General features: G+C 35.4%; 1 protein-coding gene across 1 annotated transcript in view; it reads left to right on the forward strand.

Annotated features, from left to right (window-relative positions):
• Positions 1–13,419, forward strand: part of LOC131550580 (ras-related protein Rab-26) — a 106,890-nt gene that overhangs the window by 69,288 nt on the left and 24,183 nt on the right. The gene's annotated exons all lie outside the window — the stretch shown is intronic.

Below are 13,419 nucleotides of genomic sequence, written 5' to 3' on the forward strand. Positions count from 1 at the left end.
AATCGATTTTCCAAACAAATCCAATGTGTCTCTGAGCAGGGTTCCTACCTGAATCAGTTCTGTTGAATGAATGATTCAATGACTCACTTATGAAGACAGTCATTTAGTTCTTTCCAGAATTAATCTGTGTTGAATAAATTGAGTGAATGATTCATTGAACTCATGAAGGTAATTGCTTGATTCATTTCTGATGGAATCAAAGTTTTGAACAAATCTGTTGAACGAATGATTCAAAGACTCATTCATAAATGCAATTGCTTGATTTGTTCCTGAATGAATCAGCGCTTGAATGAATCTGTTGAATGAGTGACTCAAAAAGATAGTTATTTAGTTTTTTCCAGAATGAATCTGTGTTGTTGAACAAATTGATTGAGGAAATAATTCAGTGACTGACTCATAAAGGCAGACACTTGATTCGTTTCCTGATGGAATCAGCATTTTGAACAAATCTGATGAATAAATGATTCATTGACTCACTTAATAAAGACAGTCATTTAGTTTCTTCCTGAATGAATCTGTGTTGTTGAACGAATCGATCAAGCGAATGATTCAATGACTGACTCAAAGACAATCACTTGATTGATTCCTGAATGATTTAGCATTTTGAACAAATCTGCTGAATGAATGATTCAATGACTCACTTACAAAGGTGATATAACCTGCATAAAGAGTCACTGAAAAATCACATATATCCTGGCATATTTATAGAAATATTTATTGGCTGTATCACCCAGCCTAGTATTGATAAACCTAAAAAGATCATTTAAATAAGAATTGAACTCGCACCAAAAACAAGATTTCAAACAGGTGTCAGTTTTTATGCAACCGAACTGCTGTTTCTTGGACATTCTGATTAGTTTAGTGAGCACTGCAGGGCTCAGTGGTAATGCTTCTTTCAGTTTCTACACATGTTGAGTATGTAGATCTATATTTAAGATTGTAAGCATGTGTCTGCTATTTGCTGAAACACTCAATTTGCCTGAATGTTCTGTCTTCTATTTCTGAAGTGTTATAAGCCTTCTGGTGCCGCCTTGAAGCAGGTGGTCCGTAAGATTGCATGCTGCAGTCATATAACGCTCACTTGGTATTCATCACTCCCTCCGACTCTTCCTCATCTGGCTCCCTCACTCTTGCTCTGGGCTCCTGGCTCTCGTGTTGTGAATGTCTCTGTCGTTTTTGCTGCGGAGTGTCAGCAGCTTTGAAATATTGCCCAAGTGACTTGTGGTTCATGAGACTGGCGCTTCAGACATAAACTGAAGAAGCGCGATAACAGTTTCCACTCCGTAACTTGCAAACTCAAAAGCACCTCTGGCTGAATTCACTGCGCGGTTACGCACTATTGAGACGCTGTTTAGACTGGCAGCAGTGCTGATTTATTAATCACACAAGAGCATATGTACTTTTTTCAAGTGTGAAGACATGGATGCATTCCAATATAAATGCATATAGGGTTTTGAATAAACTCCATCTCCAGCCATTGCGAAAATTGCATTAATGAAATTGTTTGTTTGCTTATTAAATTTGATTATAATTGATTTATTTCAATTGTATTCAAATGCATAATTTATTTATTACAATTTAATTCTAAATTATAATTAGTTTTTCTATTAAAATGTTATTCAATTAATTAATTAATTTCAATTTTACTCAAATTCATAATTTATTTATTTAAAATTTATTCTAATTCTTAAATTATTTGTTTTTATCTCAAATTCATTATTTAGTTTAATTTAATTCAAATGTATTTATTTGAATTAATTCAAATTCAGCTTTTATTCAAATGTACTATTTATTTATTTATGTACTATGTATTTACAATTCATTATTATCTATTTCTTATGTATTTATTTTGATTGAATTAAAGTTCATAAATTAATGGATTCATTTAATTATTTATTTATTTTGTCTTTGTGTGGCATTTGGTAAAAAAAAAATGAATGTAAATAATTTGGAGAATGCCATGCCATTTGACAGGTTGCTTGGCAGCTATTAACAATGATTTCTAAATCAATTTTTATTTTTTTACTTTTTACTTCTTTTTTTTCCATTAGACATATAATCGCTGAGATCGTTTAATTGCTCTATATTTTAGTAATTATGTTGAACCGTTTAAAGGGTTAGTTCACCCAAAAATGAAAATTGTGTCATTAATTGCTCACCCTCATGTCGTTTCAAACCCGTGAGACCTCCGTTCATCTTCAGAACACAAATTAAGATATTTTGGATGGAATCTGAGAGCTCTCAGACTCTCCATAGACAGCAAGGGTCCTTACACGATCAAGGTCCAGAAACGTGGTTTGAAACGACATGAGGGTGAGCAATTAATGGGTGAACTAACCCTTTAAGTGCTTCTGTGTTGTGATGCAGCTCATTTGTCAACTCTTGTTGTGATTAATGGTGCTACACACAGTATATAAACTAACATTGGCATTGACATTGAATAATAATAAATGTAAATATTTCTTGAACATTGGTGTGTATTTCATCATTGCAGTTGCCTCAATTTTATAAGAGCACAGGATTTGTGCAGTTTTTAATGACACTCTTTTACCATGGTAACGCACAGCTTCGCATGGCTTCTTGCTTATTAACTTGTATCGTAATCTCCCTGCAAAATGCATATTTATTCATGTCTAGTCGAGTTGGTTATTGAGTTTGTTTTGCCTTATAAGGCCATAAACAGCACTAATTTACCTCAGATTATTCTCTGGCTTTAATGGTGCATTTTCCGAACACTGTTTTTCTTTGTCTGTTCAAACAGCAGCTCAACTATTAGTCTGTTTTTAGCACTTTATATCTAATGGAACACAGTGGCATTTCCTCTTGCCCTCCTCCCACTTCACACAATGTGATCTTCCTCTCATATCACAAGCTCTTTTTCCTCTTCGGGTTTGTTTTCTGTCTCTCACACACACTCAGGTCTTGTAGTGTGTGCCAGCGGTTCGTCCAGCTTGTGATCTGAGCTGAGAAATAGCCGCTCTCACTCTATTTGCTCTCTCTGAGTCCACCAGCGGCGACCGAGCTCTGCATGTCACTCAATCCCTGATTGGATTTTTGCCCTCGCTACCGTATGATTGAAACCTTCAGCTCTCTGCGTTTCTCTGTGAAAGTTTCCCGCTGCGCCATTCGCCGGCTGCCTTTGTTTCTGCAGTGACTGTGATCCGGTTATTATCGGTGTGTTTGTGTGTGATTAATTGTGTGGGTGCAATCTAAGCTGCTATTGTTTTGATCAATCTTCTCCTGAACTGTAGCGAAGCACAACCTGAATGCACAATCACTGACAATGTCTTTGATTAAAGCATGCATTCATGATTGTTTGGTGGAGCCATTTTATATAATCATTAGCTACTGGTTTACAGGTCAAGTGAATCAGAGAAAAAGCCTATACGGTGGCAATACACAAAGATTAATTATTATTTGTAACATTTATTGATACATATATATGCATACACGTACATACATTATATATTGATACTGAAGTGATATTATGTTAATATACTACTTCAAACTAAGGTTTTTTTATTTTATTTTTTTATGAAAAACTATCAGGGAAATTACACTAAATAATAAACATTAACTAATAACATAAAATGTAACACATAACACCCACATGTACATCACTGGTAACAAAAATAAGAATCTAAAGTATTTAAATAAAATAGAATCAATCATATGTCATGTCACATTGCTGTTTTCACCATAAATTATACAATAATTTACCATATATTTTACAGTTCAAACCATTTTCATTTTTTTTCCCACTGTACGTTTATTGTAGGGTATTAACAGTTGAACATTTAACAGGTTTTTACTGTATCGTTTATTACTGTAAAAATGACAAACATTCTACAGTGTAAAATATGTGGAATGGGATTTTGGACTGTCGAATGAGATTTCATCTGAGCAGAAATGACATGTAAATGTCCTGCTGACCGCTGTTTGTTGTCATTGTGGCTGTTAGAACAAACACTTAGAGCAGCTCAGGTATAGCTTTTATCACTTCACAAGTGATTAGGACACAAAATGACACTCGTCCCTCATACTAGTCCTGTGTTTTACTGTGGATGCTGGAAACAGCAGAAAGACTTGTCTAGAACTGATTTTGGATCTGTACTTTCGACAAAGAAAACTTCAGACATCTGAGATTTGTGTTTGAGCACAAGCCTCTCCTCAAGTGAAAATGCAGAAATAGTCATCTGAGGACACAAAGTTTCTGCTGTCTTGACCCTCAGTGACAAGCGTTCACTTAAGAGAGTCTTCGGTGTTCTTCTAAATAGGCCATGAAGAGTGATTCTCCTGTCTGCAGAGACACCCACAGCAATGCATCAGTGCTCTTCGAGGCTCAAACCACCTAATTGACCAGCTTCACCCCCCTTCATCGCCAGTGGATGTTTGGCACAATGCCACTTCTGCTTCACGGTTTTCATGTAATTGCACAAACGTAACTTTCAATGCGGGCCATTCATCAGTTTGTAGTTATTAATAGATTTCAATCTTTTTGCATATGTAAAATACGCACATCCTTGGGTCACGTAGGCTTATCCAGTCTGATTTTTTTAGGGTTACAGTCTAGATTTGCATTTGTTAAAGCAAACACCAGTGCTTGCAAAGCAAATGAATATATGATAAAGGCTTCTGCCCACTTTGCTAGCATTTTCAAAGGAAACTTTGAATGCATTTACTACGCGCAAACAGGTTTTTCAGTAGAAGAAAAAACATATGGCATATAATTGAGTAGAAGTATGTGAACTGGAACAGTGTTAGAAGTTTAGAACAAACCCCAAGAACCGCAAAGTCTGAGGGACATAATATAATACTGCCTTGCAAACACTGTAAAAAAAACAAGTTCAAGGGTTGTTTGGATGACAAATGGATCTGGTTAGAAGCATTACCACCAGAAGAAGCCTTTTTCAGGAAACAATGGCTCTTTGTGGAGCTTTAGAGGATGGGTAATGAAGAACAGTCTGTGGTCAGACACTTGTGTGATGGTTCAAACTCTATGTAGTTTCATGCAGTAAATGGAGGTTCTTTACTGGCATTGATCCTTCCATCAAGTACCTTTAAAGGAAGAATGGAAGTTTGCTGAAAATGTGCTCACCCTCAGGCCATGCAAGATGTTGATGAGTTTGTTTCTTCATCAGATTTTGAGAAATGTAGCATTGCATCAGTGTCTCAGCAATGGATGCTCTGCAGTGAATGGGTGCCGTCAGAATGAGAGTCCAAACAGCTGATAAAAACATCACAATAATCTACACCACTCCAGTCCATCAGTTAACATCTTGTGAAGACAAAAGCTGTGTGTTTGCAAGAAACAAATCCACTGAAAGGTTCTTTGGGCAACAAAAAATGGCTCTTCTATAGCATTTCTGCAAAAAACCCTTTGAAATCTTTATAATAGCATAGTATGCAGTAGGAATTACTAGACAACACCTTTCAGCCATTTTCACTCCATCCAGGAGTCATCCAGAAGGATAAGAGCCTGACTCTTTGAGGATGAAGTATGTCTGCATTATGTCCATTATTTCCGACCATTACTGAAGCTGACAGTCCGTTTGAAGACGCACTTACACTCTCATACACCCTCGAGCCAAAGATCACATGCTAAATCTTTTAATTTCCTCTATGGATACATTTTCAGTGGGCTGAAATGAAAGATGACACACAATTCCCACCGATATCAAACAGTATTTCAACGTGTTTTATCCTGAAGCAGTGCGTCGGTCTCTTTGACGAGCCGCTGTATTTCTTACAATCACTGCAGACGTCTGTGAAGGGTAGATTTCAGTGAGTGTGCTCTGACCCTTTTAGCAAGAGGTCGAAGGAAACCTAATGCTTCGCCCGAGAGATTTTATACACTGTCATCATCACTGCAATGATGCTTTTTGAGGTTTTCTGCACTCTTGCAAACTTTCAGGTTTATTTTCAGTGATAAAATGAAAAAAAGTCTATACTGCGAGTCAGTTACTGCCTTTAAAACTCATTTAATGTTTCCAGCTATGGAAAGACTCTACCAGACTTTATTTCTTCTCATCCACTGCCATTGCATATGAAAACCCTGAGGGGAAAGATGTATGATATAAAGCGTGCAAATGGTGATGGTAATGTTAGTCGTTTTTGTAATATTTGGAAGGTCCCATTACTTTGTCGATGATTTGAACTCTTTTGCACATTCATGCTCACGCATAACAAGCAGATCAATGTTACCTGAAAATACCTGTAAGCAGTTCAGGCCGAGCTCAATGTTGGTGTCTTGGTTAGTCAATGCATTTTTCATGAGGGGCTTAAGGAGAAACCACAGAGAACTAAATCAATAGAGACAGTTGCTGTGTTTCATTCTTCAGGGGAGGTTTCTCACTCCCTTATTCAATATTAACCCAGTAAAGCCTGACATATTCAGAAATAATAGTCAGAAAAACTGAAAATGGAACAGTTTATTAAGCCTCTCTATTAATCCTCCTGATATTTATATGGCCAAAAAGTGATGCAATTCTGATGTTTGTAATGTAATGGGATCTTTATAAAAATATAGCAGATATTTATATAAAATGATATAAATATCAGTCACCGCTCTATATCTCTAATAATGTGTCTTAGTAAGATGAGATTGAAATGATCCAAACATATAATGCAATGTAATGCAATGATGAAGAAATAAATGCTCCTCAGAAGATGTGAGATGAAGATCATTCCTCCGCTGAGGAAAAGTGAAAGTTTCTGGGAACAAACGCTTCTCAAAAGATCCTGATGATGAGATTTGAGACGCACTGATTTTTCTAGAAAATGAATTATGGAGAATCAAGTAAAGCCGAGCTGCTTCAGTCCAGTACTATTCATCTGGAAATATGATTTGAGTTATTCTTATGTATACGTGAAGCACCAGCTGAAGGAGGACTTTTGTACAATTACACTAAAAGACCTTTTACTTGATTAAAAAAACTTTTAACTTTCGATCAGAGACAGAAGGCATGGAGTAGATTGTGTGCGACAGGTTTAACAGCAGAGTTTTGATCGTGTTGATCATTTAGAGGCTTTATGTCTGAAACCAAAACCAGCGTTGTGCAAATACATCCAATCACAGTGATTCATGCCGGAGAGTTCTTCTGTTTCTCGCTCACCAGGGGAAAACTGCTTGATTTGCATCTGTTTTATGTGTTATATCTAGTTGTTATGGCCCACTCGTTCCCAACTGCAACATACAAATGTACTTAGAATACAAATAAAAAGTTTTAAAAGCCTAGAGGATAAAAAGCAACAAATATCACATGAACCAGAATTGAAGCTGCACTGGAGAGAACAAAGAAACCAATAAAAGAGTCTGTTTTATAATTATATTTATTTTTTAGCTGCTAACAGGATGCTAAACCATCCAAACTTTCACCGTTTCTGGGTTTGTGACATTACAGGACAGCAGAAATCCAGATTTCTTGATTCTGATTCAACACTCTTGAAATGATATACAGGCACATTGAGTTTTCTCCCGTTTCATTCCTGTGACCAGTATCAGTACTTCTCAGCAGTACAAACGCCAAGAAGTGCAAGGCTTTGGGACTCTGGAGGAAAGAGACACACTTTCTGACACCTTTTGAAGTGTTTGGCCAACTGAAGAACACACATCCTTTGACTGACACACAGCAGAGCTGACATAATCAAATATTTATAAAACCGCACTGTCACATTGAAATGCAGAAGTATTCTGGCATCCTGTGGATTTTACAAGTTTTCACTCTAAGATGAACTTGTGTAAAAAAATGTATCGTATCAATATGTAGGATTTTTTTAGCATTGATTTCTCACAGGTGTTTTAAATTATGCATTGCATTGTGTTTAAGGGTTTGAGGAAATGTCTAAACCGTTTTCCTACTATTTGTTGTTTTCTTACAGTGTATCTGAATGTGCAATTTTTGTTCAGATTTTTTTAAAGATAAAGTTAAAACACTGAAATACTGTAGTACGGTATGCAGAAAGAAGAGAAGATTTGGTTACTGTACACTGTTAAAAAAAAAAAAAACTTTACCATGAAAAATATGGTATATATTTTTTATAATATATTTACGTTTTATAGATTAAACTTTACAGTAAAAAGAAAAACTTAAACTTAAAAAAAAGTTTAAAAAAATAAAGCTGATGAAAATAATATATAGAAGGTGCACAGTTTCATAATGCACACTATCATGACATTAAAATAATGCAATAAAAATGAATTTACATTAATGTTCAAAACTAACATATATTTAAGAAAAACTAAGATAAAACATAGCTATTTAAATGAAAAAAGAGATTCTTTTTACTTCCAAAAACTACATTTAACAGTATTTTTTTCTGCTAATTACAGTTTTCTACAGTTTTCACCATATAGAGTACCCCTGTATAGAGAACTTACAGTTCACCACTTAATATGTTTTTACCATTGCATTTTTACAAAATTAGTAAGTTTATGATACGATTGATGTAATATTTTCATGAAAAATAACAAGGTAAAAAAATTAACCATATGCACAATAGGATCAATAACATGCATTAACAAAAAAGCATGAGTTTTCATTTCATCCTGACTTTAAGCATATCTGCTTGTATGAGGCATCCGTTAGCTCATCTCAGTGGGCTGATTGACACACTTTCACATTTTTGCTCACAGGAACCACTGAAGTTCTTAAGCCAATCACCTGAACCGTAAATGTCATGTGAATGATCACTGGAAAATGACGCCATGATGGCACTACATCACATGAGAAAGCTTTATCCTGAAGATATTTTTGCATGCGTTGCGATGCTTCAGATGAGCGTTGAGATCAGTCGAACACGAGCCCGAGAGTCATTTGGACCTGCTCTGATTATAATCCGTTTTGAAGGTCGTCATTCATCTGTTTCCATTGTGTAATCGTATGATTGCACGCTCACGTTACTCCTCGATCTTCTCTGTTTAACGCCGGGGGATTCAGAGAGACTCAGTGTTCCAGATATAGAAAAGAACAAACAATTTTTTCTGAATGAAACAATCTTTGTTTAGCTGTGTTATTTAAAACGCTGATCTCAATGGAACTGAGATGAAAGTGGCAGTCTGCTGTATTATCATTCTCTCACACTCACTGTAAAATTTACACATTTAATTCTATTTCTTTGCAATTAAACGTAAAAACTTTTTTTTATCACAATATTTCACACTTTTTTATGGCAGTATTTCTTTTAACACCATGCGATATTCATTTAGCATTAATTACTGTTTGTTAGACCTTGAGAATAAATATAAACAAAACTTTTTTGTTTACAGTTAAACTTCACGAGTAGCTACCTTTTATTTTAGGACCCCATGAAATTATTATTTTTTCTATTTTTTTCCCTGTTCTCCATTTAATTTTTTTCTGGATTCTGTGATTTATTATTTAAAACAAATTTATCATAAAAAATGGACTCTAATTAAAATAATGAACACATTTTAACAATTGAATTAATCTTTTAAAATGTAATGTAACCGAAAATATAATAATTAAATTACAACAAAACATTGCAGTTTTATTTTTTGTCAAATAAGATGCTGCATGACAGAACTGTATAAAGTGGATGAAAAATATCTTGATTTATGATATTCCTTAATAATAATATTATTATTATTAATTTGAAAATTATATTTTAGTATACAGTAGTAATGTATTTCTGTCATAATTTCTTCAAGTTAAACGGGATTTTGCTGGGTTGTCGGAAAAGGTATTTCGGTTTTATTTTCAGTTTCAGTCCATGTGACTCTGAGAGCAGCTCTGAAGATGAAGTTGAAGTGTTTATGTCCTCATATATTGAGACGCCGCATGAGTTTGAGTTTGTGTATCTGACGAAACCGCGCTATTCATTCACACAGACACGCAGAACTCGCAGACTTACAGAGACATACACTGACTGCTGCTGTCGCCTTTATTTCTGCTGTTAGATTGATCCATATCAAGTAAACTTTCTGTCGCGATCTCAATACGATATGATTTATGGTCAGCCGTATTTCAGTGTCAGAGCGGTCAGTCGGGACGATCTGTGTGGGGTTTGTTCTCTCTCTCCGCCTCGGGCTGGATCACTGACGGCGGCTCAGATGATTTAGCTGTGTTTGAGACACAGAACAAGTATTTCTGCTGGTTGACAGATTAAACAACTACCTGCGATATTTCTCTCTGATCTCCTGACGCCTACGGACTGAATTAAACGCCTGTCGTAGAAAGATTGAATGTTTTGTCTGCGCTTTCTTGTTTTATTTGTCATTTGAGTTCAGATGAACTCTGGAAAATGCTTGCTTACACAATCATAGCGCATAAAATACACAAATGTTAAAACAGTCCATTTTAAATGAGATATAAATAAAGTCTATATTGCATCTAAGCTGTTATAGTCTAGACCAACCTGAAATTTTGACTGACATTACAACACATCTATGATGAAGAATATTGCAACACACACATACTCAACCTGAAATGAAAGGGCTTAAGTATAATAGTTAATACAAAGTAAGCATACTTACACATGCAAACACATTTTGTTGAAGATATAGAGATTTAAAGTAAACGATAGGTAACAAAATTCTTACTGCAAATCTTCTCTTTATAATTTTTAATTGCTTCCATTGTCTTCATTTGTAAGTCACTTTGGATAAAAGCGTGTGCTAAATGACAATGTAAATATTTTTTCTGTCATCTTTTTGATAGGCTATTGAATTAATTATTTATAATCACTTTTTCACTTGTAGTGCTTTGCAGTATGGAACTACATATTTATGTATTTTGCCGTAAATTCATAAATACATTAATATGTCATATGTAATATGTCATTAATAAATCAAGTAAAGTTAATTGTGTGACCAGTTTTCTTTGTTATATTGTTAGTACACTTTTATTTTTATATCCGAAGAGTATTTTGCAGAACCTCAAAGATAGATACTGTTGGCAAAAAGTACAAATCAAGAGGTTTTTTTTTTTTTGCAGCTTTAAATATTTATCTATTTTTTTATATTTAATGATAGATTATATAATCTATGTTGTGTTGTAGTTATATTAATATTTAAATAGTAATTAAATATTATTTAATTTTAATAAGTATTAGTTATAATAGTTATAATTGTGTGCCCATGCCCATTTAGGGAAAATTAAATTAAATTAAATTAAAATTTAGTAACAACGCATAAAACAATTCAGAAATCTGAAACATAATTAATTTTAATTTCTCACACACACACACACACACACACAAATACATAAATAAATACATAAATACTGTCAGTCTTGTGTCCCTGTGTCCTGTGTTTTTCCTCCCTCTTGTTTCCTCATGCCCTTATTTGGTCTTCATGTTCCTGTCCCCGTTTAGGTTCATTAGTTTATTAGTCCCCAGCCGTTTGTCATTAATTATCTAGTTTTCCCCAGCCTTTATAAGTCCTCTGCTTCCCTGCCTCTGTGTCCGATCTTAATTGTCATTCCGTGTTTCTCTGTGTCTCCAGTGATCCTTGAGTTTGGTAAATAAAGATCTGAGTTTAAGAAGTGCCTCACCTCCTCGTTCCTGGCTCCTGTGTGTGTTGTGACACATACATACATACATATAATTTTATATTAATTTGTTACAATCATGCGACCAGTTTTCTGTGTAACTGAGTCAACAGAGGAAGGGTGCGGATCCATATGCCAAGCTTTATTCTCAAACATGGTCAAAACAGGCAAGGGTCGGACAATGGCAAACAGGTATTCAGAGAGCGAGACAGAAGAGTACTCCGATAAACAGGCGTAGGCCGATCGACAGCGAACATAATCCAAAGGATGAGGCAAGCGAATAATCCACAGACGGATAACAATCCAGGCGAGGTACGAGCAGAGTCCAAACGACAAGACGAGAGAGAAATCCAAGACAGGCAGGTGATCAGGAAACAGACAATCAGGCAAAACTAGACGTGAACTAGACAAAACTCAGACAGGAAACTGGCTCCGTAAAGTGCTATCACTAGGAGAGTGATAAACGCAGACAATACTCGGCGTTGAATGGTTGTTTGCGACTGATTTTTATAGTGTGTGTAATTGACTGCAGGTGTAAACGTAAGCAGTGAAATGGAACATGGGAAATGTAGTCTGGAGTGGCATGTAACAGTCTGTGTAATGTGAGAATCAATGTAATGGGAGGCGAACCTGGTGGCAAGCGGACGGAAGTCCACGGCCATGATTTGTGACCAGTGATGGGAATAACGGCGTTATTTTTTTCAGTAACGAGTAATCAAACAAATTACTGTTTCCCCCGTTACAACGCCGTTACCATTACTGACAATAAAATGTGGCGTTACTATATTATATTATTACAATTAGATTTTTCAGTTCATCTGAATGGATGCTTTTAAGAACTGCCGGTTTCTCTGGTAGTGGGCGGAGCTAATGCGCAAACGACAATCTCATTGGCTGGCGCTCACCTATTATCGTCCCTGTGTTGATTTCAGCAAATCAATTCGAGTGAACGCAGACAATGTGATTAATATTCATGAACCCAGCAGCTCATTAATCCTTAGTGCGTTTTATATTTTTTATATTGATGACAAATATGCATTCATACTTGGTTATTCTAATTACTAAAGTTCTATCATCATATAATATTAAATTATCATAATATTATATTATAATGCTTGACTGACTGATACTAAGTGACAGTAGATAAATAGTATAGATTAATGTACAATGTTTTATAATAATAATTTATTCTTTTTAGTGTCCATTTCATTAATTTAACATATTTAATTTTGGGGGCATCCAAAGTTATTTGACATTTGAACATTTTTTAAAAAAGTAACGCAATAGTTACTTTCCTGGTAATTAGTTACTTTTATAATGATGTAACTCAGTTACTAACTCAGTTACTATTTGTGAGAAGTAACTATAACTAATTACTTTTTTAAAGCAACATGCCCAACACTGTTCGTGACTCTTTGATGTGTATTTTTATGACTAGATTTTCATTTATACATATAAAGTAAAGCTTTAAATGTCTTCTGTGTGAAGGTGGATTGCATCATTGCTGTGTCCTGTGGTCTAACACTTCCTCGCTGTTTAATTTTCTCATAAGTTCCATAAACTGCACTGCGCTGGACGTTGCAGTGGCCGCTGAGGTGAAATGCGAATGCAATCATGCATAGAGTTTGTTCCAGGTCTCTAATGAGCCTGCTGGAGTTCCACATCTGCACTTCCCAATCTGTAAACATAACCACATTTTTCTGGCTCCAAACCCCACGGGCAGGCCAAAATTGTGCTATTTGTTGTGCTTTTCGTTGTTTGCAATTTAAAAAAGAAAATCAATGCTTCTCTCTGGCTCCTTTATTGCGAAGCAGAGTGGAGTGGCTTGTAAGAGCCGTGGACGCTTGCATTAATATGGATAAGAGAACAGCGGCAGGATTGAGAGAGAAGAGCTATTGGACCTGGCATG

The sequence above is a fragment of the Onychostoma macrolepis genome, chromosome 12 (genome assembly GCF_012432095.1).
Source record: "Onychostoma macrolepis isolate SWU-2019 chromosome 12, ASM1243209v1, whole genome shotgun sequence".
In the NCBI taxonomy this organism is placed as follows: domain Eukaryota; kingdom Metazoa; phylum Chordata; class Actinopteri; order Cypriniformes; family Cyprinidae; genus Onychostoma; species Onychostoma macrolepis.